The sequence below is a fragment of the Solanum pennellii genome, chromosome 1, assembly GCF_001406875.1.
Source record: "Solanum pennellii chromosome 1, SPENNV200".
In the NCBI taxonomy this organism is placed as follows: domain Eukaryota; kingdom Viridiplantae; phylum Streptophyta; class Magnoliopsida; order Solanales; family Solanaceae; genus Solanum; species Solanum pennellii.
In genome coordinates this window covers 35,368,799-35,395,036 of record NC_028637.1, presented here as the reverse complement: position 1 = coordinate 35,395,036, position 26,238 = coordinate 35,368,799, and the positions used below count along the sequence as shown (strand labels likewise).

The 26,238-nt window shown below is 35.4% G+C and overlaps 1 long non-coding RNA gene across 1 annotated transcript; it reads left to right on the top strand.

Annotated features, from left to right (window-relative positions):
* The first annotated feature begins 8,554 nt into the window (after window positions 1-8,554).
* Window positions 8,555-23,686, top strand: LOC114076546. The gene is made up of 2 exons (XR_003577487.1): window positions 8,555-9,362; window positions 23,084-23,686. It is a non-coding gene; the product is annotated as an uncharacterized LOC114076546 (long non-coding RNA).
* Window positions 23,687-26,238: the final 2,552 nt, after the last annotated feature.

The following is a 26,238-nucleotide window of genomic DNA, read 5'->3' as shown; positions in this document are numbered from 1 at the left end:
TATATATATATATATATAGTGATCATGGGCGTTAAGGCAACTATATTATGAATATGGGTTGGTTATGAATCACCCTATGTGAAGCCTATGCCTAGTTTCCTATTCTAACTATTATCTACGTTGTGTTTTTAATGTTATGAGCATGTAAATGGTTATGTTAAAATCATGAGTTGATGATGTAGTGGAAACTAATATGAAATCAATCTTGTTATGATTAATGTATGATTTATACTTGATAATTATGTCCTTTAATACTTCCCTAGGTTGACACTAATGATGAAATATGATTGTTACTCAATGCAATTGAAATTGGTTAATGGTGTATGTCCTTCCACCTTCTAGTATGTTAATGATGTGTTGTATTAGTTTGTAGCATGGCCTTGTAGTAGCTTATGCATGACTTCGTAGATGATTATTGTATTTTACATACTGCCTTATACTTGATTTTTTGATGAAAGAGTAGTAATGGTCAATGATGACCAAAAGATAATGGATTTGTAAGAATTACTCTACTTCTCCCCTTTTGTACTGCTCTATAGTATTCTTGTTGAAGCCTTGTATAGATTTGTGTATTATGGTCCACTTATGGTGGAGGAGTTTTATTCATTACAGCTATATATATGTGATGTGATTATGTCCTTGAAGGCAACTATATTATGAATGTGTATTGGTAATGAATCACCCTGTGTGAAGCTTATGCCTAGTTTCCTATTCTAACTATGATCTAGGTTGTGTTGTTAATGTCATGCGAATATAAATGTGTATGTTAATAACATGTGTAGATGCTTCCATTAATGAAGTGTTAAAGATTGATGACCCTCACCATGTACTCCTATGTGAATGTGTGAATAGCTAAGGTTAGCAGTTTTGAATGTAATATGAAGATTGTCTTGCGTCCTATGCTAAATTTTGTTGTATGGTCTATGCTTGGTTGTGAATTGTGGTCTTAAGAGGGTGGATACCTCAAGGTGTTATTTATAGCCATTATGTGATCATGTTGACCAATGTACACACACACTCACACATTATGCATGCTTACATTGTACTTAAGGGTCATGGTGTCTAATGAAAGGTTGATCTCATATTCACTAGATGTCTACTACTATGCATGAAAGATAAATGTATGTGAAGTATGTTATATATCCCATATAACTAGGATGACTTGATAGGTGCACTAGTATGGGCAAGGGTATGGGACCTTATTTATGCATTAACATGTGTACTTTGATAGGATAGTTCCTAGGTTTTGTTTTAATGTACATGAATGTGAATGTATGAATAAGTTATGGATGTTTACGTGCTATTGTGTGAAATATGTGGTATGATGAAGTATTATTATACATATTGTCTAAATGTGTTTATATGAGAGTATGGCTCATATATTTACACTTGTACACTTATGAATTAATGAAGTAAATTATGAACATGTGTGTTCTAAAAGGTGTTATGTGAAAGATTTGTCACAAGTATGTACACATACACGTATATTATGATATAGTCAATAGATGAGCTCTTGAAGGGTGTGTTAAAAAGTATGCTAAACTAGATAGATGCTTACATATTCTATGTCCATGTGAAAGGTTTTCTCACATTATATAGGTTTAGGAAAGGAGGTTTTCTCACATAATATAGGTTTATGAAAGGATTTCTCATCCATAACCTATGAGCTAAGAATATGGGGAGTGAATCTCCTAAAGCCTATGTTTTATAATGTATAGTAATTAAAGGATTTTTATAAATTGAACTTAGATTAGAACCGAGTGAAACTGAAGATGAGGGTTATCCCTTCCCACTGTAGGAAGGTAGGTCACCATAGACCTCACGGGGTGTATAGCCTAATGACCCAAAAAGGGTGTTAGAGTTGATGTTTCGATGACGCCTCCAAGATTCATAACTATGTTGCCCGATAGGATCTAGAAAGTGATATCACCTAATGTTCTAACATGATACTCAGATCTTACCTTGGAAAGTAAGATACCCTCTTTTCATGTAAGGGGATGACACCAAATTCCATGTTTGGCTCACATGGTTTTATTGTTGCTTAAGTCTATAGTTTCCCTAAACTAAAATGGACAATGGAAGTAATGTAAGGACCCTAACTAGGATAACCTAAGGGCAGTTGCTTAGTATAGGTGGGGGTATGGGACTTCACCTATATTGCACAAGTGACTCTTCAGGGAATTCCTAAAAAGGTGTTCTAATGTATGTTTCTATGTAAATGTTGCTTATGTATGAATTTCTAGTAATTTTCTACTTGTTGTGATGAATTGCATGGCATGAGTACTAATAGATCTATGTGATGGATCTTGTCCTTATATGCACTATGTTGGTCTAAATCACTATATGATTAAGGTCTTATAAGGCATTGATGTGAAAGGAAGTAGTATATGTGCAAGTTGATGTAGCTTACTGTAAAACTCTTATGGTAGTGGATTAAATAAGTAATTGATGTATTTGTACCTCTATGATTGTATGTGTTGGCTTATGTAAGTTGTATGAACGATTCCTTATGGCCTTACGGTAATGCATTGAACCAAGTATCACTAGAGGGTTACTTGGGAGTTTAAGAATTTAAAGAAAAAGATGTTCACTATTAAAGGAAAAATGCTCACTGCTAACGCAAATAGCTCACTGTAATGTGACACTAAAAAGTGGTCTAAATTCTTTATGTCATTTAATATGATGTTTGGCTTTTGGATATGTCTATATGAAACATTTGAATGATATAAATTCTATTGTATAAGGATTTTATGAATATTTACTCAAATAGGTATGAAGTATGATTTCAAGAAACTCTCCCTTTTAAAAGTATATTTTTGCATGGTTGTCATACTTAGTGAATTCTTGTACTAACTCCATTCTTCACTACCTTTTACTCAAAGTGTAGGTTATGGATGCTTAAAGGATTTCTCTATATGATGAGGAGCTTGATATGTGAATTCCCAAGCTCAAGGAAAGAAATCCTTAAGTTCAAGGATCTCCTACTTGTGTTTACTGTAAAAGTCATATAAAATGTATAGTTAAGTATTATGTTATAAGGGTCGTGTCCCTATTGTACTCTTATGATGTTGTGTCTAGGATGCCAAAGAGACTTAAGGTCTAAATATGTACTTATTGGTAAGATTGCCCTACTTCTTCTACTTTTCTATAGAATTGATAGTTGAATAAGCCTTGTATGGCCTTGTGTGGTATGGTCCACTTATGTTGGTGGTTCTTACTTTCTTGTCAATCTATATATGTTTTGATCATCGCCTTGAATGCAAGTTATGAATTATGGATTGTGGTTATGATGATCACATTATGTGAAGTACAATGCCTAGTGTCTTCATCTAGTATCATGTTCTATGTGTGCTAATGGTGTCTTTAACATTTGAATGAAGTTGTTAGGGTTATGTTTTGTGTAGATGCTTCCATTGATGAAGTGATAATGGTGGATGACCCCTATCTATGTACCCGTATATGAATGTGTGATCTTAGCTAATGTTAGGAGTCTTGGATGCATTGTTGAAGGTGTCTTGTCACCTATGATATAAAGTGATGTAGATTCTATATATGAATGTGTGTGGTGATCTTTGGAGGGCGGCTGCGTCACCTATCTATTAAGTTTCATTATGTGATCATGTTGTCCAGTGTACACAGACACCTTATGCATGTTAATAATTAGTATAGGTTGATGGTGTCTAATGAAAGAATAATTCTCATATGCACCAACGGCTATTACTATGCATGTAAAATATATGTCCATGAAGTGTAGGAAATGGAATGGAACTTTGTCTATACAATGCACATGTCTACCTTGATATAATACTTCCTAGGGTGATTACACTATGCACATGAATGTGAATTTATGATTATGCTATGAATATGAAAGTATATGCTATTATGTCAGATATATGATATGATGAAGTACGATTATGTGTAGTGTCTAAATGTGTTTATGTGAAAGGAATTCTCATATAAGTACACAACATACACATGAAAGCATATCTATGAAGCATGTATGATAATCTAGTAAAGTAGGGTCTCTTGGAAGGTATTCACAATTGTACTCTAAACTAGACTATGCTTGAATATTCTATGTCCATGTGAAAGGTTTTCTCACATGATTTAGGTTGATAAAAGTACAATTCTCATCTATAACCAATGAGCTATGCATATGATGAGTTAATCTCCTACGGATTATTTTATGAAGAAAAAGTTAATAAAGGCTTTTGAATAAAGGGAAGTTAGCTTAGCATCCAGTAAACTTGACAACTAGGGGTGTCCCTTCCCAATGTGGAAGGTAGGTTCACCAATGTCTCATGAGATGGAAACCTCCACGTCTACTGATTCAAGGTTTCTTGTAACAATATCTCAGTTCCATAACTACGTGCCCACGTAGGATATAGCTAGTGAATCCACTTAGATAAGCTATCATGTATGGTTCTACCTTGGCAAGTAGAGCACCTCTTTTCGGTGTGGGGTTGTATGAAACCGGATTCCATGTTTAGATGACATGGTATAGTGTCATTTAAGGAGAAGTTTTCATAATGTAAAATAGACAATAGATTTAATGTAATGATCCCTAACTAGGATAACCTAAGGGAAGTTGCCTAGCGTAGGTGAAAATAATGAACTTGCATATGCATTGCACAAGTAGCTCTTCAAGTGAGTCCTAGGAAGTCGTTCTCTATATATATGCATATGTATATGTCTCTTATGCATGATTCTATGGTATTGACTTACTTACATGATAGTATGTATTGTATGAGTCTTGTAGTGTCTATGTGATGAGGTCTTACTTAAGATGCATAATGTTGGTCTTATGGACTATATGATAGAGGTCTTACCCTGAATATGCATGATGTTGGTCTTGTTGAATTTATGATTAAGGTCTTACTTTGTATGTACGAAGTTGTCTATACTTTTCATGTTGATGTATGATGAAGATGATAAGGCTTGTGGTATCCTTGTGAGTTTACTAAGTATGTGTGAGGTTATGGGACTTCACATGTACATTGGACTATTAGTCTTAGATTGACATTATGAGTAAGGTCTTATGAGGTCTAAATAAAATGGAGTCCAAACATGATATTGTTGACTATTACTTCTTATGATGTTGTTGGTAGTCTTGACTTGTATGTTGTCTTGGAATGAGTATCCTATGTGGTGTATAAAGCATGTTGAGTCATGTATGAAGTATGTGTCTTCTGATATGCTATGTTTTCATGAATGTATCTGTTTGATTTAATTTAGGTAACATGAATGTCACCTTGGTGACCTTAAGGTGATGCTTGAGTGTGGGTAGTGAAATGGGACAGTATTCATGCATTGCATCAAGTGTTACTAAAGGGTTATGTAGGGATAAAACACTTCAGGTAAAAGAATGAATAAATTTATGAAAGTCTAAATGAACTTTAAATGAATTATGTGGCTTTATGTGATCTCATGAATAGTTTCTATGCCTGTGTGTAGTATATGAGCTATGTTGTACTTATTGTATCCACATTTTATGAATTTTTACTAAAAGGCATGATGCATGGTTTTGTAACCAAATGTCCCTTTTAAATACATGTTTTTGCATGGTTGTCATACTTAGTGCATTCTTGTAGTAACACTATTCTTCTTCACCGTTTTACACAAAGTGTAGGTTATGGATGCTTAAAGGATGTCTCATAAAGCGAAGGGCATGGGTAACTTCCCCAAGTTCAAGGAAAGCATCCTTATATTTCAAGGATTTCCTATGTCATGTTTATGTTCAATGTTATGTAATAGTTTAGTTATTGTTATATGTTGATAAGGGTTGTGTCTCTATTCTACTCTATTGATGTTGAGTCTAATATGACAAAAGATACATAGAGTCTAACTATGTAGTAAGACTTACATTGTATGAAAGTTGTAAATTTTTCGCTAAATTTACTTATGAAAATGTCATGAATGATGACTATGATCTTGTATAAGACCTCCAAGAGGTCAAGTACGTCATGTTACTTCTATGGGGTTCCCCGGTCATGACATTATCTATGTTTGTTGGATCATTTTCACTTGATTTATTAATAATTTTTTTATAGTAAAGAGAAAATGATTCAGGCAAACATAGATGAGATGAAATGAATGGGTGTGTATCCATGTGACTGAAGTACAAAGTCATTTTCTTGAAGCAATCGAAGATGGCCGTTTTTCAAAAAGGTCTCATGGCACTAGTGTGCTCAACAACAATAATTAGCTATTGTTTTAATCATGTGTGCTTTACTAAAGATTCTATGGATTGATTATTGTTCACTCATATGGTTCTTTAAGTAGATATTGTACAAGTTCAAGGATAGGGTTGAAACTTAAAATGTATGTGTGAACATCAAAATAATGTTGGATTTAAGATGGTCCTTTACAAGACTAGCCCAATTCATGTTCGTCATACCACAAAGGTCCGTTAGAGATTGTTGGAGCCCTAAACCCTATTTTTATTGTGTGGTCTAGGGTTCAGGGTAGATTAGCCTCAAACAATCTCTAAGCCACTTCTGGATTTGAAGAACACATATTGAGCTAGTCTTGTAGAAGCGCATGTTCTATTCAACAAAATTGTGATGTCTACAAATCCATTTATAGTTTAAACCATACCCCTGAACATGCATACAATCTAATAAATAAAATCATTGGCAAAGAACTACCATCAGTCTGTATAATCTTTATCAAAAATACACATTATGAAAAATCAACTAATCTTTGTCGTTGAATGCACTAGTGGCATGACACTTTTCAGGAAAACAATAATTTCTGATTACCTCGAGAAAATGATAAAGTACTCAGTCACATCCACATGCACCCCATCATCTGACCTTTATTTGCTTCAATCCTTTTCTTTTAACTAGTTAAATAATTATTTTGAAATTAAAAAAATACTAATTATTCAGTAGATAACCTTCCAAGCAAACATAAATCCGATGAAATCGTTATATTTGTCATTTATTTTATCGTTATAAATTTAGTGAAGATTAGGTCCTGTTTGGCTCGAGGTTATATAAATTGAGTCGTGTTGACGATTAAATATAGTGAAATTTGTGTTTTAAAATCTCCTTTTAAAGAGCAATTATTAGATGACATATTTGTGCAAAACTTTTAAGTAAATGAATTAAACATCAGGTATCAAGGAACACCCAGATAAGGTTAATCTGACTATTTCAAAGCCAAGAATGCTGACTTGTTGCCTAATAATTTACTTGCATGTTCGATCAAGTTTTAGAAGAATGAAATCATGTGAATGTAGTGAGTCAAATTTCACACATTTAGTTGTACAAATGGAAAAGTTTGATCTTCTCTATGAGGAAACTTATGATTCCAATTTGCATTAGACATAATCATATGAAGATATCTATAAACTAATGAAATAAAATGTGCATGTCGAGGAGGCACCCAACCATGAAGTAGTTTTGATGGTCTTTTTGTTGTAGAAACTTTTATTTTATCTTTATTTTCATTTTTTGGGGTTGAAGGTTGTTAGAAGTTGATAATTATGTTTAAATGTAAAAACATGTTCATGATTCATTAATGGTTGTCACAACTATTGATGTATTGGTGAAACGCTTTATAATATTCTAATTGCATTTGTTGGGGATCGAAACATTCATGGAGAATTTGAATTTTTTATTTGCCAGCTTGCAAAATTTACATCCCCAGGAAATGTATAAACTTTTAGAAGCATAAATTTTTTATCATATAAATCTGAAGGTTAAGATTCGATTTATTTTGGAGTGTCAAATATATTTTTTATCATATAAATCTGAAAGTTAACATGTTTCCTAGTTAAGATAGAAATTTTTGACATGTTCTGGCTAGCATGATTTGGTTAATTATCGTGAAGATTGTTGGCTATTTAACCCTTTATTACAAGGCAGACATACACATCTCATGCGCGACATATTCGTCTCTCCTCCCTTAGAAGTTATGTAAACAAATAATTTATTGTTCTCCCCTCCTTGAAATTCTTATGCACTTGGAAGATATAATTAGGCATGTTATATTACGTTATAAAACTGTTATACAATAGTTACAATAACCAATAGATTATAACTTTCTTTTCAAGTTTTGAGATATTTTATGTCCCATTTCTTATTATTTTATTTTTTTCTTACAATAATTATTGTTGACACCCAATTTTTGACCCTCCCGATAATAATTAATTAAAGCGCCTCTCAATTCTAACGAATCGAAATAAATAGATTAATGTTTAAAGAATTTATTTAAAATAAAAATGGTTTTCAAGTTATTCTAATTTAATGTTGTTATATTTGTAGCTTTTTTAAATATTGTATGTCTTGCACAAGTGTGTATAATCAATTTTTTTTTAACTTTTTAGAAAGACTCTTTTTGAGCCTTTACCATTCAACAGCCCAGTTCTTAAATATTTCCCCTCCTAGATCCGTTTTCAAAACAGCCCAGTAGATAGACAACCCATTTCTCCCTTTACCTTTATTCCTAGCAATTTAAAAATCGGCCCACCCTTAGTTATATTGACCAGCCCAATCCAATAGCGGAGCAACCCGGCCCATCGTTTTTCTTCTTCACAAGAAAAATCCAGAACGACAGATTTTCCCAAAGTAGTCGACTGTGCTTCAACGCAGGAACAACAAACCAATTCGACTCTTGCCATCTTAATTTTTTTCTCGCGCGGCAGATCCAACAACGCCCCAGTGGAGAATCAATTGCGTCTCTTCACGGGACCCCATCCTAAGTCCTAACATCTCTTTTCAGCTCCGTACCGCCCTCATACCTTTGCCTTCGGTTGTGACAGGCTGAAGATTCATCCTTTGAAGCTGCTAATCAGTCCTTTGGGCACGAGATTATGCAACGTTTTCCTGCAAGGACGTCTATTTCATCCAGGCCGTCGATGCAACCCTCCTTTTTTCCGGATAAATTCAATTGCAGAAAATTTGAGAAAAGGAAAAAAAAAAGGGAAAAAATGTTTTGAATTTAAAAATCGGGAAGGGGCATTTTTGGGATATTCTCACCACCTCCTTTCCCATTTCCGAACATTTTTTTTTGCTATATAGGTTTCTTTTGTTGAAATAAAAGAGGAGGTTTTTTTTTTCTTTGGGGGGATATCTAGAAATTGGTAGAGATTTCTAGGGAGCGCGATTTGGCATTTCCCTACGAAAGTGTGAGAATAGTTTCAAAGGAGGAAGAACACTTTTAGCTTTTCCTTGGCTAAAGAACCTCGTGTAAAAGATTCAGGTCTAATAGTAGAGAGTAATACCACAAAAGGAGATAGTGGGGGTTATACTTCACACGAGTTTTGGTGCATTTCCCGTTTTTGTGGGTATTTTCCTCATTGGGAATCGCTGCCTTTTCAAAGCTCGTTCTGTTCCTTGTTCCCTTCCTCATAAAAGGTAATATTCCATTTCAAATTTTGGTTTCTTTCGATGTTTAAACTTATAGTCGCATAGTTTATGGTTCATAGTGTTGAATTCTTGTTTGACTGATTCAAAGTTTGTTTACCTCTCGATTATTGCGAGTCACTCGGATGTTAGAATTTCCCGCGTATTTATATTTGGTGATGGCGGAAGTCAGTGTTGTGACTCTTTTGCAGGTCGGAAATGTTGTTGTGTCGTTTGTATAAAGCGTTTTTTACTCCTTTTCCTTCCGCATGCTATTAAAATAGGTTTCCATTGTTTAAGGTGACCAGAAATTGATCGTGCATATCTGGAGTAGTTGGGTTATTTTTTTTATAAATTATTATCATAACTTGGTTGTGTCCCATTCAACTTTTTCATGGATTAAGTGTGCGTTATAGATACGGGTATAAGTTGGTATATTTATATATATATTTTTATTATTATCTCTTTTTACCCCCTTGATCATATTAAATCTCTCCTTTTATCCTTTGAATCAAAGAATGACAGTCTTAAAGAATTGATCTAGAAATTATCTTTCATTTGCCTTAAATTACAAAAGGTCTTGATTCGGATTAATTTATCGTTTGTTTACTATTAAACCTTGTTGCAAAAATTTTTAGGGTAATTTTTTTTTTTCAATCTAATTAGAAATGTTTACTCAAGAATATTTTTCTAACTTGGGAATGTGTAGGCAGTGTTTATATGGGTTTGAGTATGCATGCTCCTTTTTTCTTTCAATTCAGAAGTCATTATCTTACTTTGCATTTGAATCTCAAAGTGTGATTAATTTTGTTGGTATTTTATTTATTCTTATCTTTGGTCTTGAGTGAGCAAATCGTTTCTTTCCTTTTGTTTTCTTACTTGAAGTTGCAAAAGTATAGGAGTCATTTAATTAATTATGTAATTCTATATTACCTCATTAAACTCTATTATTCTTTAGATTTGCACTTGTGTAAGCTTTAAGTTTAATTGTAGGCTCTCGTAGATTTAGTTACTTTGTTTAATAGCATGATGTTACGATGTGTATCATTCTATTTTGTTCGAAATCATTCTCAAAAATAATAATAGTGTAAGAGGCCTATTTTAATCTATCTATTAGTAACTGGGTCGAATTAATGTTTGTTTGCCATTATATTTTCCATACCAACTTATCTGGAAGTATATTTTACTCACTCTTATTGTTAAATGCTTGTATTTGCACTATTCAACACCTTATTCTAATATGCAATTTCGTGTTGGTAATTATAATTCATGTTCGGATAGCGTCACATTGGGGTGAAGGCGTGTGTCCCGACTCCCTAAAATGGGACTCTAAGTAAATCTGCATGTATTTGAATCAAAGTTTATGTTGCAGTTGTAGTAGAGTGACCCATTAGCTTGTGTTTATATTAGTTGTACCGCCAAAACTTTTAAAAAGTCTTTAAATAGGTGGAACGTATTATAGAGGATCTAAAAATTTGATAATGACTTCCCAAGGACCACCCTAAGGGTCATTCAGGAGGACCCCAACATGGGTAGGCAGGCTGCCAAAGAAGCCTGAGCGAAATCAAGAATCAAGGGGCTGCTTCGCGATGTGCAGCCCACACGAGGTCCACTGCCTCATTCCACTTTTCAAAAATAAAATTGGGAATAAGCCTCGCGACGCGGAGCCACTTCCCTAATTTGTAAAAAATGTTTTTTAAGAATTTTGACTTCAAAAAAAGACCCATTTAATTGAGGAGTCTTTTGTGTAATTTAGGGGGTTATTTTATATAGCCTAAGGGTTAGTTTTAAGTCAATTTTGACTCACCTAAACAAAATTCCGAAAACAAAACTCGCGACCTCTCATCTGTTTCTACTTTGTATCTCCCAAAATCCTCCTTTGAAGGAAGAAGAAAGCTTGAAGAACAAGACCTATCCAAAAATGTGGTATATATTTCGTAACACTCCAAAATATTCTAAGCTACGAACCAAACAATTCAATAAAATCTTGCAACTCTACTTTAAAGATATTATTTTTTGTGTGTAACACCTCAAACATTGAGAAATGCTAAAAAGGGCCTACAGTCAAGTCCACAAACCCAAAAGTTGATGATGGACCATTCACAGAACACTAAATGGTTCATTTAGGAACCCATGACCCATTAAACCATCCAGGGCTTCCAAGTGGTGAATCACCTTGATGATACCCTACATTTTCTATGGTGGCTTGTATGGTCCGTTAAGGGGTCTTACAGGTCACTCATCAACTTTTGTATGTAAGGTGAAAACTCAGTGTCCATATATGTCAAAATAATGAATTATGTGGCCTATGACCTGTAAAATTAAAGGTCTTTAAGTCCTATTCCCAATACAAAAAAGTTTTCCAACTTTTGAGTACAAAGTAAATTTTTTTTGCATATTTTAGTGACTCTTGCAAGACAAGCGAAATTTCACGGTCTGTGGATCAATAAATGGATTTTGAAGACTTTCTGGAAGGGCACTCTAATAGTTTTTTTAAAAGCTAGTGGTCTTTTCCTATGAATTGTATACATAAACTACGTCATTTAACCAGTATTCAAAACCTAAACCATGATGGTTTACACATAATTAAGGGGTTAAAAGTTTTATTAGTTCTCTTATGTATATTAAAACTTCAATTCATTGAATCAACGTTTCAAGCATAGAAAAGTTAAGGTTTCAAACATTTTTGAGCTTCTTTAATTTTGCCAAAAATATTGTTCTTTTAGGTTTGTAAGTCTATGATAGTGTTGCACTAGTTCATCTTCACGCCCTACATCTACTTTCAGATGAGTAAGTAGTAAAGTAGGATTCTATCCTTATGTTTGAGTGTTGTTGAGATGATTGATATTGAGTTTTGAGTCCTCTTGTAGACTATTGAATTCCAATTTCTAATATTTGAATTGTCATACAATGTCTGTTGCGATTATTGAGTTCATTGTTCATGATCATGAACCGTATTCTTGACTAGTAATTGAATTCTCATTGAGAATCTTTTAAATAAAACATAATTATTTAAACTGATTTTTGAAGAAGTAAATAAGAGTTTGAGAAAGAGTATAATGGAACTAAGTATCTCTCTAATGTTTTATTTTGACATGAAGAAAGCGTATCATTTTAAGAAAACTAAAAGAGTTTTGAAAAATATTTGAGTACAGAATAATTAATTCTTAAAGAGGCCCTTTATAGAATTTATCTCAACCCAAAGAAAGTATGTTTACTTTGAGCAAAGAAAAACAATGTTTTCTAAGTGAATAATAGATATTTCAGAGCAGTTACTTCTTTTAAGTGAATAGTTTGAGAAATTATCTTAAAAAGAGAAAGAGTTTGTCTGATAATTTGAGTAAGAGTATATATGATAAGGAGAAGGGCCTAAAATGTCCCTAAAGTATTTTCATATTGGTATAAAATTACCTTTCATTTCCCTATCGGCCCTAAAATACCCATGCGTCCACCTTTAAACTCAAAATACTTTTATGTTTTACATATCACACTCATTAGGTTGATGAAGGGTAATTGTTATGAAGTGGCAGCATCGAGGAATAGAATACCTAGAGTGATGGGCTCTTGCAAGAATTTGTTGTATCAACTCACTCACCAAAGGAACAATAAATGACCTTGATAGGGAAAAACACCATCTCCTCCTTGGGAGAAAACATAAAATCTCTACTGATGCACTACACCCTTCAGTTGAAGCAAGAAAGGATCACTTTCTTGTTTTTCCTTAACCTCTACTACCAATAAGTATTTCGCCCATTCTGAACTATCACATGAGCCTGAACTCCTAAGAGAGCAATATATCTATTATATGACTGTTGAGGACCTGAACCTACATAACGAGAAGATGTAGTGCAAAGCATGTGTTAATGCTTGAAAGGATACTTACGATGCAAGATAGGATAAAACTGAAGAACATATACATAATTGAACAAAGTAATAAGAGCAATGACATAATCTGAATACCATGGAAATACTAAAATACACTAAACATAGTAAATATGAACTAAACTTAATGCAATGACCAAGTACATGACATGTTGAGACTGACAATATTAAATTGTAATTAATAACCTGGTCAATGCACTACAATCTTACTCTAGGAGCTACTGTTAACCGATATGAAACCATGAGAGCTATCTGTGGAGGTCGATGCGTCTTCCTGTTGAGAGGACCCATTAAACCTTATATTGGATATAAAGGCATGAATGACGTGCTCACTAAGTCTGTCACCAAACATAGGGGTCTAATCCTAAAGGGGCACACAATTTTGGGACTATGAGGGCTACTAACCTTTTGTCCACTCGGTATTAAGTCTAGTCTCAAGTTATTATCTAAGTAACACATTATAATTGAATTTCTGTAATAATGAATTGCATAAATACTGGAATGCTAGTAGAAAATGAAACAATGTTAATGAAACATTATTAACAAGGGCATGTGTAATCCATAACTAAACGGCTCTACACAACTAGGGTTCTGAATTTCATGCAAAGAATTAAGAAACAATCACTCAAAAACATGATAATGTTATTTGATTTAGTCTAAAAGCAAAATCACAAAAATAATCTAAAACTCTAGAAACCCTAAGTCTAAACATTCTATTGAGAATCAAGAAAATAATTAATTCTAGGGACCTAATGAGTGAAACAAATCCACTACTTATATCCCACATACCTTGTGACAAATTTCACAAAGAAATCTTTTGATTTAGTGGCTGGAACTTTAGGAAACCTTTATGCGTTCTTGGAGAGGGTTAGTCGACTCTTTGTCCTTCTTTTCTTTAAACTAGAATGAATTTAAATAATGAGTTGACTAGGGTATTTTTTAATTAAGTTACTTGGCTAAAACTAACAAAAACGACGTAGTTTAGGTGTCCAACTAATAGGGAAAATACAAAAACAAGCCTGACTTACAAGCTGTCGAGGCAAACCGATAGAACTGGTCCATGGATCCTGGTTGCACCAACGGTCAATCTTGGTCAGTTGTTGACTGGCTTCAAAGTTTGGGATCTAGAGAGTCTTAACCATGGACCTTGACCATGAACCGTGGTTCCACCTATGTTCTGGAGGTGCTGATGTGGGTCAAAAATTGGCTAAAAATTTATGGGCTTCTAGGAAGGAAGCTGCAGGTGGCTAACCACGTACTGCACCTATGGTCTGTTGGTCAACGTACGGCTTATAGGTGGCACAGTTGGTAGCACCTGCAACTTCAGGAATCTGAACTTCTGGTCTTTCTAGAATACAGGGTGTGACATTAGTTGTTGAAACACCATATGTACTTGTTGTCGCTTCATAGTTTCCAAGATTTCCTTTCCTTCCTTTTCCTTTGTTTCCCTTGGCACTTGAACCGAACTGCAACTTCTGTTGCAAGGCTCCCTCAATGGATCGCTTATGACTTATCATGCTTTGTTGTTCTTGTGCTAGTAGGGCACTCAATAACTCTTCCAAGCTATGCTTCAACATATCTTTTTTATTTTCCAATGAAGGAATAGTTGTGTCATATATCTTAGGTAAAGTTACAAGTATCTTTTGTACTATTATATTATGAGGAAGTTCATTTTCAAGTATCCTTACCTTATTGGCAATCCGAAGCAACCTATCTGAATAATCCTTAACGGTTTCTAATTTGTTCATACGCTCCGTTTAAAAATCTCTACCCAACATCACTAATTCATTACACTAATTCTTTCATTTCCCTTGTACTCTATCTCAAGGAAATAATGAATTGCTTTAGCTGAGTTACATGTCATTATTCTAATGAATATGGTTGCAGAAGCTGTAGAAAAGACAGATGATTTAGCTCTAGACTTTCCTTTCTTCTTTTCCTTGTGTGTTCTAATCTAAACCGTAGTTTGTTTCCCTGGTAGAGGATGCATTTTGTAGTATTCCTCGACAGCTTCCCACAAACTGCATTCTCCATTTTTTATAAACACTCAGAAAAGAACCTCGCAAGTCTCACACAAGTCACTTTAGAAGTAGTGCTTTGATACGAATGATACTAATAAAGTGAAACAGCAAGATGAATTGAAATTAGAATAATGATTTTTATTGAACTTCAATCAGATTGAATAAGTAGGCAGCAGTAACACTAACACAAAACATGGACTGCTAAAATACTACTAACATAATAATAAAATAGGAACAACTATAACTAGTAGGATAATGACTAAAAGAAAATTAATCTCCTAATAATCAGATGAAGTCTCTGACCTATTCAAAAAAGATACTGAGGCACGTAACAACAAAATTGAACTTGGCAGTTGATTTTGCCTCTATGTTCTATAATTTTATTAGATGCAAGTCGATCTTCAAAAATATGATGTAGCCAAATGGATGAGTAGATCGGTAAAAGGTAAAACTTTTAGCCAAGGATTATCATCAAATACTGGTTATTGACTATATTGATACATTCAGACATGTAGTTATGCATTCCACTATTCAACTACTATTGTAACTAGCCATTTCGTGGTGTTGGAATATTAAGCAGTTAGACATTTCCAAGCATTTTTTACAGACATCTGGATGAAGTTGTCTATGTGTACTAACCTTCGAGATTTTTTGATCCTTCACAACAAGATCATGTGTGCTTAATCAAATAATCACTCTATGGCCTTAAACAGGACCCTTGTATGTGGAATAAATGTTGTACTTATGTTGTAATCTCCTTAGGTTTTCAGTGTTCAAAGGCAGATAGTTTATTTCTTTATTTTCATTATGGATTGCTTGATTTATTTTAATAATATTTAGGTGATGGGAAACAGTTCTTATAGCTAATGAGTAATCACAATTTGCAGCAAAAATCTAGAAAACTTTCATTTTTTTTAAGTATTGAGGAAACCTGGACACCCCTCATCTTGCATTTGTGCTAGCAGTAGAACTTCTCTGAGATACTTAAACGTTGTAAAATGGAGTCTTGCAGCTCAGTGGGTACTCCAGCTTCATCTTCAAGAAGAATATCCTACTCTAGTGGTCAACCCTTTAATTATTAGACCTTGTTTCAAAGCATTGTCGGTGCTCAGCAGTATTTAACATTTACAAGGCCTGACATCACCTACTCAGTTAACAAAGTATCAGAGTTCATGCATTTTCCATAGGATTTTCACTAGGATGGAAGTGAAAGAAATACTTTGATATATCAAAGTCACTCTCTCACATGGTCTTCTCTTTACCATAAAATCCTCATTGGTTTTACATAGTTATAGTGATGCTGAACAGGGTGGTTACCTTAATGATCGCAAATCCACTACTGATCTTTTAATCTATCATCGTTCTCATTTGATCATTTGGTCATATAGAAAGAAAAAGGATGTGTCTTGCTCGAGTACTGGATCAAACAATAAAGCACATGCCTGTGCTACCTCTAAACTCCCATGTCTTGAAATGGGCCTTGACGAGATTGCTTGGATTCTTGCTTTGCACGCACCAATCCTTTGGTGTTACAACCTTAGTTCCACCTAGTTGACTTCAAATCCAATATTCCATTCAGGAATAAAGCACCTGGAAATAGATTTTAGTTTTTTTCAGTGAGAAGGTTTCAGACAAGGCTCTTATAGTTAAGTATATGATCTCTCATGATCGGATAGTGTATGTCCTCACTAAAGCTCTTCCCAAAGCATGCAACAAGATGCTGAGAAGTAAGTTGACATTGTTCGCACATCCTGCTCAACTTGAGGGGTCCTGTAAAGGATAAATGTACTTTAACTATAACTAGGATAGATTATTAGAAGGATTATATAGCTATGTATCATTTCACTTTCTGTATTCTATTAAAGTTAAGAGACTTGAGTCCGCACGAATCACTTGTGTAACTGTTGGTTTTTATCTTCAATGACAAATAGAGAAGAATTTTTTTTTTCAAGGATAACAATAATAAATTATGGCTTGTCGATTGTTGAGTGACATGTGTACACTCTTTTACATCTTCTAAGTACTACTTAAATGTATTATAAAGAGGTACAAATATATTAGCCCATTCAAAAATACTAATCTCGACTTCTTTTTGCTATGTAAACTAACTTTCTAATACAAGTCAATGGACATGTAAAACTATATCTACAATGTGTCATGAATTAGTATAACTTATAGTTACCATATGAATTACAAGTCAAAGTATTAAATTAAATGGGAAAGGAAAAGAAATTTTGTTTGAATCAAAGTGATATGAATCGATTAAAAACAATTAAATCTAGGTTGTGAGAAGGGAAGTGTCATTCTTCAGTTTCTGTTTGTAGTTTACAACCATAGGCTAAAATACTTTTCTGCCGATTTCATTCCTATATAAATATAGTATGATCAATACTGTATTGAATTAAACAGAAAGTCATACAAATTAGCAAAAAATTATTGGCTAATTGTCTACACATCTACACATTTTTAGGTGAAACTCGAACTGATTCTCACTATAGTGAACAACAGTAGCATAGTGAAGAACAACAACTAATACGCCTTAATCCCAACATTGCTAGACTGGTGAATAACGGTACAAAATATAACATATATATAAATATATATGTATATACATAATTGATAATTATATGGACCTCACACAACACAAACAAAGCACAAAGAGGAAATCATGTAGTAGAAAATAAACCAGTATGAGATGTGTAAATAATTTCAAGTGAAACAAAACAAAAAATGCTCATTTTCAAAATATCCTAAATAGTAAAACGCACACACCATCAATGCTAAATAAAGGTCATTTGCAGTTCAAACATCAGTGAAACTAGCACCTGAGACAGGTAGATGTGATAGCCACTAAAAAATCTTTCTCTTTTCCAGACACTTCTTTATATCATGCAAGTTGTGTAAGAGATGGTAAAGCATAAACCAGAAAGATAAAAAGAAAAAACTATTTATTCTTAAGCATGGCGAGGTTAAAGAAGTCTCAAAATATTAAATTAGGACACATTACTCCTGTCAAAGATTTATATAAAAGAATCCAAACCATACTACTACACTTTTTGTCTATTTGATGGCTCATATGAATAACACTAATTTAACAAATTCTTCTGATGCAATACATATTTGACATTTGCATAATCATATTGTGAAATATTCTCAAAACATGGAGCACATGAGATCAAGAAGATACATGTTTTAATAATGGTGGCTAGAGTGATGCCTGGTTTACAAATCAATCTATAAAATTCCCATAACGATTTGTACAAAATTATTTACTGCAACATGTTTGATCCTTTTTCTAGTTGAGATTGAGACAGGGTCAGAATATGGGTTTTGTATGTAAATGACACAACTAATGTCGTACTAAAAGTTGCAACGGGGTCGGCCAAAAAGGGTAATTAAGAAAAAAATTGATACAAGCGAGTAAAAGAAGCATTCACATTAAACATAATAAATGATGGGTCTAGATCGACAATAAATTTGTCTGGAATTTCAATAGTAGAAAGTTAAATAAACATAAAAACACATAAAGATTATTGCCTTCAACTGATGTTGTAATCGAGTATCATATTTCCCTATTCAAGTATAGAATACTTGCAAATTAAAATCACAGTCATGGGATACTTAAGACAAAAAAAAAAGGGTTACAAGATGAAACATATGAATCTTCAAACCTATTCTACTTAATCAGCTTCATTGAAGGACCCATAAATTTTACAAAAGCCATTAAATCAAACACAACATATATTGACATTTAGAATCAACATATAGTTTTAAAATATCAAATTAACATTTAAAGAAAATAGAAAAGATTATCCCAATTTCACAAATAAATATTTAATACTTGGAAGTTGAAGTGTTTTTAAGGTTGTTCGGTGGGTGGATTGCAGCAATCTTGGTTTTCTTTCTTAAGTTGAGCTAAGTCATATCTTTGAGAATTAGTTTTTTCATGATCATGAATGCATGAGGAAACATGAAGATTAATATGAGACCCGAATCCTAAAGACTTAACCATGAGGGTTAAGGCCTCAAGCAAGGCCCAAAGATAGATGAAAAAAGATAGGATAGTGAATATCTCATTGCCTCCGACCTTCCAACATAAACATAGTGCTACTGACCAACAACCATGACACACAATATCTCCCCTAGTTCTTAAAAATCCAGCTCCCTCAGCCCAAGCATAACACCAATGTCTTAACAACCACGTAACCATTGATACAACTAAACACTAAAAGAGTGCACACTAACCAGCACACCGTCTGGGTCTGCCACGGGTTCTTATAGAGCGTTTGGCTTCGATGAGGATTAAGGGTCAGAGTCAGCCACGACCTCCGGTTTTAGATTTCTTGGAGCCACTTACCCAGAGGTGCCTGGATGCCATGCCTTGTCTGACGAGGGCCATAGTTCGGAGTCTACTACGGCACTCCAGGATGTTTCCCTACACCAGTTCCTGATGATCCCATCCAATGGTGGTTCGATTGTCAATAATATCTACATGGACGCCGAGATGCTGAACGACAAGATGGTGATGACTCGGTTGGTGACAGTCGAGCGGCGAGTTCTACCAGGGAGTCTACACACAATCCCTGAGGTGCATAATTTGTTTACCCGCCACAAGCTTCAGTGGATGGCTAGAAGCGAGGAGGTTGTTTGATAGCTCTACGCCTCATACGTGCGGACTCTAAGAGGTTCTTTTGATAGGCAAGCAAAACCTGTCAAACAGGACCCACTCACAGAGGTTCTAGTTTGAGGCTGCCAGGTGGACATTTCTTCTACCTCCATCCGCCGCTTCTTGTACGGTGTGTCCACTGGTGCCACGAGGGTTCCCCTTACTCCAGAGTTTGATTATAGCTGGGATTTGTTCAAGAGTGTCCAGTTTCAGCGGAGCAGAGGTCAGAGAGAGTCCACCAAGAGGTGCATTGCTCAGCAACTCTCCATTGACGGTGATGGAGCAGACTGGGTGTTGGACCCTAGAGGTCTTATCAAGAAGGCCAACCTCACCTTTATTGCCAAGTGCTTCTGGCTGTTGTCCTCCAGTGCCTATCTCCCACGACAGCTGATAATATCCTTACTTGAAATAGATTGGTCATGGTAGCTCACAGGTAGCCGGGTTGGAGAACGACTTTGCGAAGTAATTGATCTCTGTAATATGTGAGAGGGCTTTTAAGACCTCTACTACTTACTCGTTCGCCTGTATGATTTTCCAGTTATGCATGGATGCTGGAGTGCCTCTTTGGCACGGTGATGTCCTCCGTACTCCGACTGGGACTGTGAATATAGGTCTCATCAGGGATGAGGCCAATGTGGCGGTACCACAGCAAAGGCCCAGAGTTGATTTATAGCCAGTGAGTGAGAACTTGGCGGATACATTAAGGTTAGCCCAAGGGGCTGATATCGCCACTTCAGATCCCACTGATACAATCCAGGCCGAGTCATCCCCTGGAAGTAGTAGGGCAGCTAGTTTCTGTCGGTGTACTCACTATCAACAACATAGGTCCCGATTGCTAGGGTCCAAAACATAGAGGCCCAGATGGCCACCTTGATGCATCATATCCAGCCTTGGATGCAGAAATCCATTGCCGAGGCTGAGGACCGAATTGAGAAGAGGGTGGCTCAACAGGCAGAGCAGAAAATTCAGGCAGTCCACCAATGCCTAGATGCATTTGAGCTGCGAGTTCTTACACGCTCAGCCCCAACTATTTATTTGACTACTCTTCAGGAGGTTGTGGCGAGTCTACAAAGAGATGTTGAAAACATACTGGAGCTGAGGGGACCTGAGCCCGAGACTGCACCCGTTGAGCTAACGGAGGACACAGTGCTTGCTTCACTATTCACGGCCCCTACTACACCGCCTGAGCCACGTGAGAGTGCCAATAGGCACCATTCCAGCCACACCAGTGATGGAGAAGATGCCCTGCTAGGAAGAAGGAGAAGATGGATCTTGAGACGGCGAGGAGAGCATCTTTGATTGATGAGGAGACCTGTCAGGTAAAGGCTCTAGAGTTCGCTGCTGGGTCATCTAGTTCCAGACTTGAGGATATTGAGAGGAGAACCTCTAAGGGTGCGTAGATTGATTTGGGCACCATTGAGGGTGTCCCTACTACAGAGGTTGCAGGTTCTGGGAAATCGGACCCACCTTCTTGTTGATCTTCGCCGTTTAGCTCCTTAGGTTTGCTTTACCTACCACCCTATCCTTATATTTCATATGCATTGGGGACAATTGTATGCCTTTTTAATGGGGTGGGGTAAATGGAAAGTGAGTGTTACGCTGAAGTCTAAGTATCCCAACTCACGATTCTCTCTTAGGGGTTTTCTTGCCCGTGTTCTTTTTCCCCAAGAGACTGATTAGTTTACTATGGAACAAGCACGTGTCGTAACTTGTTTAAAGTATGGAAGTGAAATATGAAGCATGATGGATAAACATGATTGATATCCCAATCTAAGAAAATGCTTGCATAAAAAGGAATAAAGAAGTTGAATATGTTGGATCTAATCATGACATAGAGATTCACCCATTGTATTACCCTCAATCTAACACTTAAACTAGGTGTTTGATAATTTGATAGGGTAACGAGGTCTCTAGAGAGTGTGAGAAAGTTTGATTGTTCCACTGTTGGTACCTAGTTAGAACTTGCCCGGTTGGTCCTATAAAATGAATTTGTGTTAGACATTTAGGAAAGGATCATAGGACCTTGTTCAAATTCGGAAACATCTAGCCATAAGAAAAAAGAACCAAATTAAATTGTTATTCCTTTTTTATCCAAATATGTTGAGTCTATAATAGACCTTTTTTTTCTTCACCAACTCACATTCCCTGGGTATAATGTGTTGGCCCTGGTCTCTCCTTAGAGATGTGCACCTCGACTTAGGTCAAAAGCCTATGTTGAGGGTGCCTAATACAGAAACTAACCTCGTTTTGTCCCTGACCCAATCTTGGGTAATGTGTACCTCGACTCATGGCAAGGCCATAACTTGAGGGTGGCTATTATGAGTGAAGACCCGGAAAGTTGGTATGAAAATAGTAATGTGGAAAAGAAAAGAAAAAGTGATCAAGAGAGGTGACTCAGTCAAAATTATAAATCGAATGAAAAAAAGGGAGAGTCACTTTCACAAAGAACTAAAGGGAGCAAGGTAACAATGGAAAGAAAAGAAAAGTAAGGAATAAGAGATAATGAAAGAGGTAGGACACTTAGCCATAATGTCAAGGAGCGCAAAAAGTCACTTAAATGTACCCATATGTACAACACCTGACCCTAATCCTACGCTACAAGCAAAGAAAGTCCTATTGTGATCTTAATATTCTAATGTGGTGAACTTAATCAGTGAAAATAAGGGCCACCCTATGGCGATAAGTACTAACTAGGTGTGAATTTGTTTTCAGCGTGAGTGTTGAATAATGATCCTTATAATCAAACTTAAAATCACTGTGAGGAAAAGGAGGATATCTTTTGAAGTGAGGGCACTAGTTGCAATATTGGAAAGTTTGTACCTTGGAGAGAGGCAAAGGAGTAGAGGTGTCGGTACATGGTGAGTTTATGTCATAGTCTGATCCACATGAATGAGCATATAAAGCCTAAGACTAAAAGTATACACTAAAGCAACGAACAAGTTGGGATTGATAGCCATGTGATTGTGAAAGCTCAAAAGAGGATACTTTTGTACAAAGTGTTGTGTTGAGTCATAGTGTGTCGCTTGAGGAAAAACAATGAATTTAAGTTGAGGGTGTTGATGTACCGTCGTTTCACGGTACATTCAACGCTTTATCCTTAAGAATTCTGTGTGTCTAGAGCCTTTTTTTAGTAATTTTAATATGTTTTTATCTCTGTTTTGCAGGAAAGGTGTCCAAAACCAAAACGCACAAGGCTGTGGATATTTAGTGTAGAGGTGACCCACAAAGGCCATCGAAGGACCGTAGATGGTGACCGTCTACTGAAGGTTCAGACATCTGGAAGAAACTTGGGGAATTCTGACCAAGTGTGGGTCTATGAAAGATCGAGAGTTAGTTGATTGATCGACGGACCATCATAGTAAATCGTTGATCTGATCAGAGAATATCCCAGTACTTGATGTTGAAGAAAAGCTAAGTATGAAACGATGGAAGGTATCGGCGGAACGTAGGTGCATCAATGGACCATGCTGTTTGTCCGTCCATTGGATCAGAGAAGATTCGAGTTGAAGGCTTAAAAAAGATGCTAATATCTAGACTTACGGAGGCAGTGTACGGTCTGTCATTTAATTGACGGACCGTCTGTGGAGGTCGTCGATTGAAACCGCATTTTATTGACAACCTTCATTATTTGAATTCCTTTTAATTTAGGACAATCTTTTAATAAATAGGGTGTAAAACCTCATTTTTGGGGTTGGATTCTATTATTATTTTTCTTAGTTTGTTCTTTCAACTTGGGTATAATTCAATTTCCGGATTTGGTTTACAAGTGATTTTTGTGGTTTGAAGTTGAATTCCAAGATTTTTCTTCAAATTTGTCAAAGTAAGTCCATGATTTATTGCTTATCAACCATGAATTGTGTTCTTCTATGCATGGGTAACTTAATCCACAACTACAGTTGTGGGAGCCATGGGTGATTAACAAAGAAAACCCAGCTTAATAGCAATTCTTAAATAGGTTATTACATGCATTGATGATTCTTTCGTTTAGAATTCATCTTCACGAGTGCACGCGTTATAACTCGCATTATTACTACCTGCCGTACCATGGAGTTAGTTAATTGGAAAAGAATTATCAAATGGATTTAGTAGGATACAATCTCATAGGCTAGTGTCGAATTGGTGCAAAGTAATAACTAAGCCATACATTGAATACGAAGCTTAATATGAAGTTAAGGTAAGAGTTAGTAACTTAGACACACGTAGCCAGACCAAGGTACGAGGTGAAATTCTCTAAATGCAGGACCAAGGACTTTCATACACCTAACTTATTCACTTTGCCTGGAGAACATTAGGGAAGAATTGTTATAGCTAGAGATACAACGTTATGAACCTATAGGGAACACTTGCATCCTAGATTCTCTCACTACTTGATAAACACAAAATATTCAATCCTGTTACTTCTTATACTTAGCAATATTAAAAGACTTTTGTTTCAAACAAACCCCTCTTTGATTACCTGTTTTCAGAAAGGACTTGACCAAATAGAAGTAATCGTACATTGAAGTTAAGTCTAAACCATTTTCCTCGTGGGATCGACCCAAACCTAATAGTTGGGTTCTTTACTTGATACGACCGCTTATACTTCTTTAGGGAAGTATAATTTGAGCGTATCACGCATCGTGCAGCCATCACGTGGGAATCAGAAATTGTCCTTTCTACGCGGGAGTAACACGAACCCCACTGCCTAAGCTCAAAATTCAAAAATAAATTGGGGAATTAGCCTCGCCACGCGCACCTACTTCTCCAATATCGTAAATGGTATTTTAGCTTTTTTGACTTCACAAATACACCCATTTAAGTGAGGGGTCTTTTGGGTAATTTAATCGGTGACTATATAATGTCTTAGCGTCAGTTTTAGGTAGATTTTATCACTCAAACCAATCCCACAAGTTGAACTCAAAAATATCTCTCTTTGAAATTATCTCTCTTCCTCCAAAACTCCTTTGAAGACCAATAGACCTCCAAGAATAAGATCAAGCCTTCAAGTTTTTCAACTCAATTTCGTGGATTAATCTTCGTTAAGATATTTTTTCTTTTACTCTTGTGATTCCTTTCCCAATAGGTCCCTCCAATAGATGATTTTAAAAATCCATCAAATCTAGGTTTTCCTTCTACACATGGGTCTTGTTTGAAAAATGAAATTGTTAATCAATTGTGGTTAATTGTGATGAAGTAAGGTTGTTTAAGTATATATTCATGGTAAATTGATGATTTCCTATGTGATTTCCCTAGACACATGTCCTTCCCCTGATTTCATGAAAACCTTGAATTGATATTGTGAATTTTGAAGACTATATATATGTAGATTTACTACATTGTTGTTAAATATGTAAATCCTTCTTGAATTTAACTCGTTTATGTAATTGGTTATGTATTATTTGTAATGGAAATATGAATGTTCTTACAAGGGCAAGGAGGTATGTTGATTGGTTCTTCTTGGATTCAATTGTGAATTATGAGTCACTTAGATCATAATGCTCCTATGTCTAATGTGTTATTGTGGTGTTGATGCTAGAAATTCTTCATCCTTAACCGTAATGCATTGAACTAGACATGAATTATGTATGTATGATATGATATGAATATTATATGAGTGAAAGTAAATTCTCAGGATTATAATAAAATGTTAAGTGAGAGGTTTAATCACTTGTATGTGGTTACTATGGTGAAAGAGTAGTTCTCACTTATGAGTACCTATGAGCTATTATGATAAGATATTCACATAGGGGTGTAGAGGAGATTAATTTGATCTTGGATAATGAGTATGACGATTACTAAAGGGATTAATTTCTTAGTACCGTAAGGGAATAATTGCTTAGCACCGAAAGGGCACGTAAATGAGATGGATGTCCCACGATGGTAAATTCGACTTTCCACATTGGTTTACTCATGTTAGTAAGTCTGTATTCCCTAATTAGTGTTATCTCATGAGATGGAAACCTCCACGTTAGTAAGTCAAGGTTTCTAGAATCAATCTCCTTGACCCTTAACCATGTGCCCACATAGAACTCTAGCTTAGTGGATCCACTTATATAGCTATGTACGAATAATCGCACCTTAGGAAAGCATTAACCGTCTCTTTTTGATGTGTGAGTAGAACACCGGATTCCATGTAGCTCACATGGTCTCATGTCGGTTATTTCACTTCTTTCCCTATTGTAAAAGTAATGAATAAGTGTGCATGTGAACTCTCATTAGGGTTGTCTTGAAGGCTATTACATAGGGTGAGGGAGGGTATGGGATTTCTCTTACTCATTGCGCATGTAGGATTCTAAGGGATGGTTCTAGTAGTGTTCCTTTATGATTGTGATTATGATTC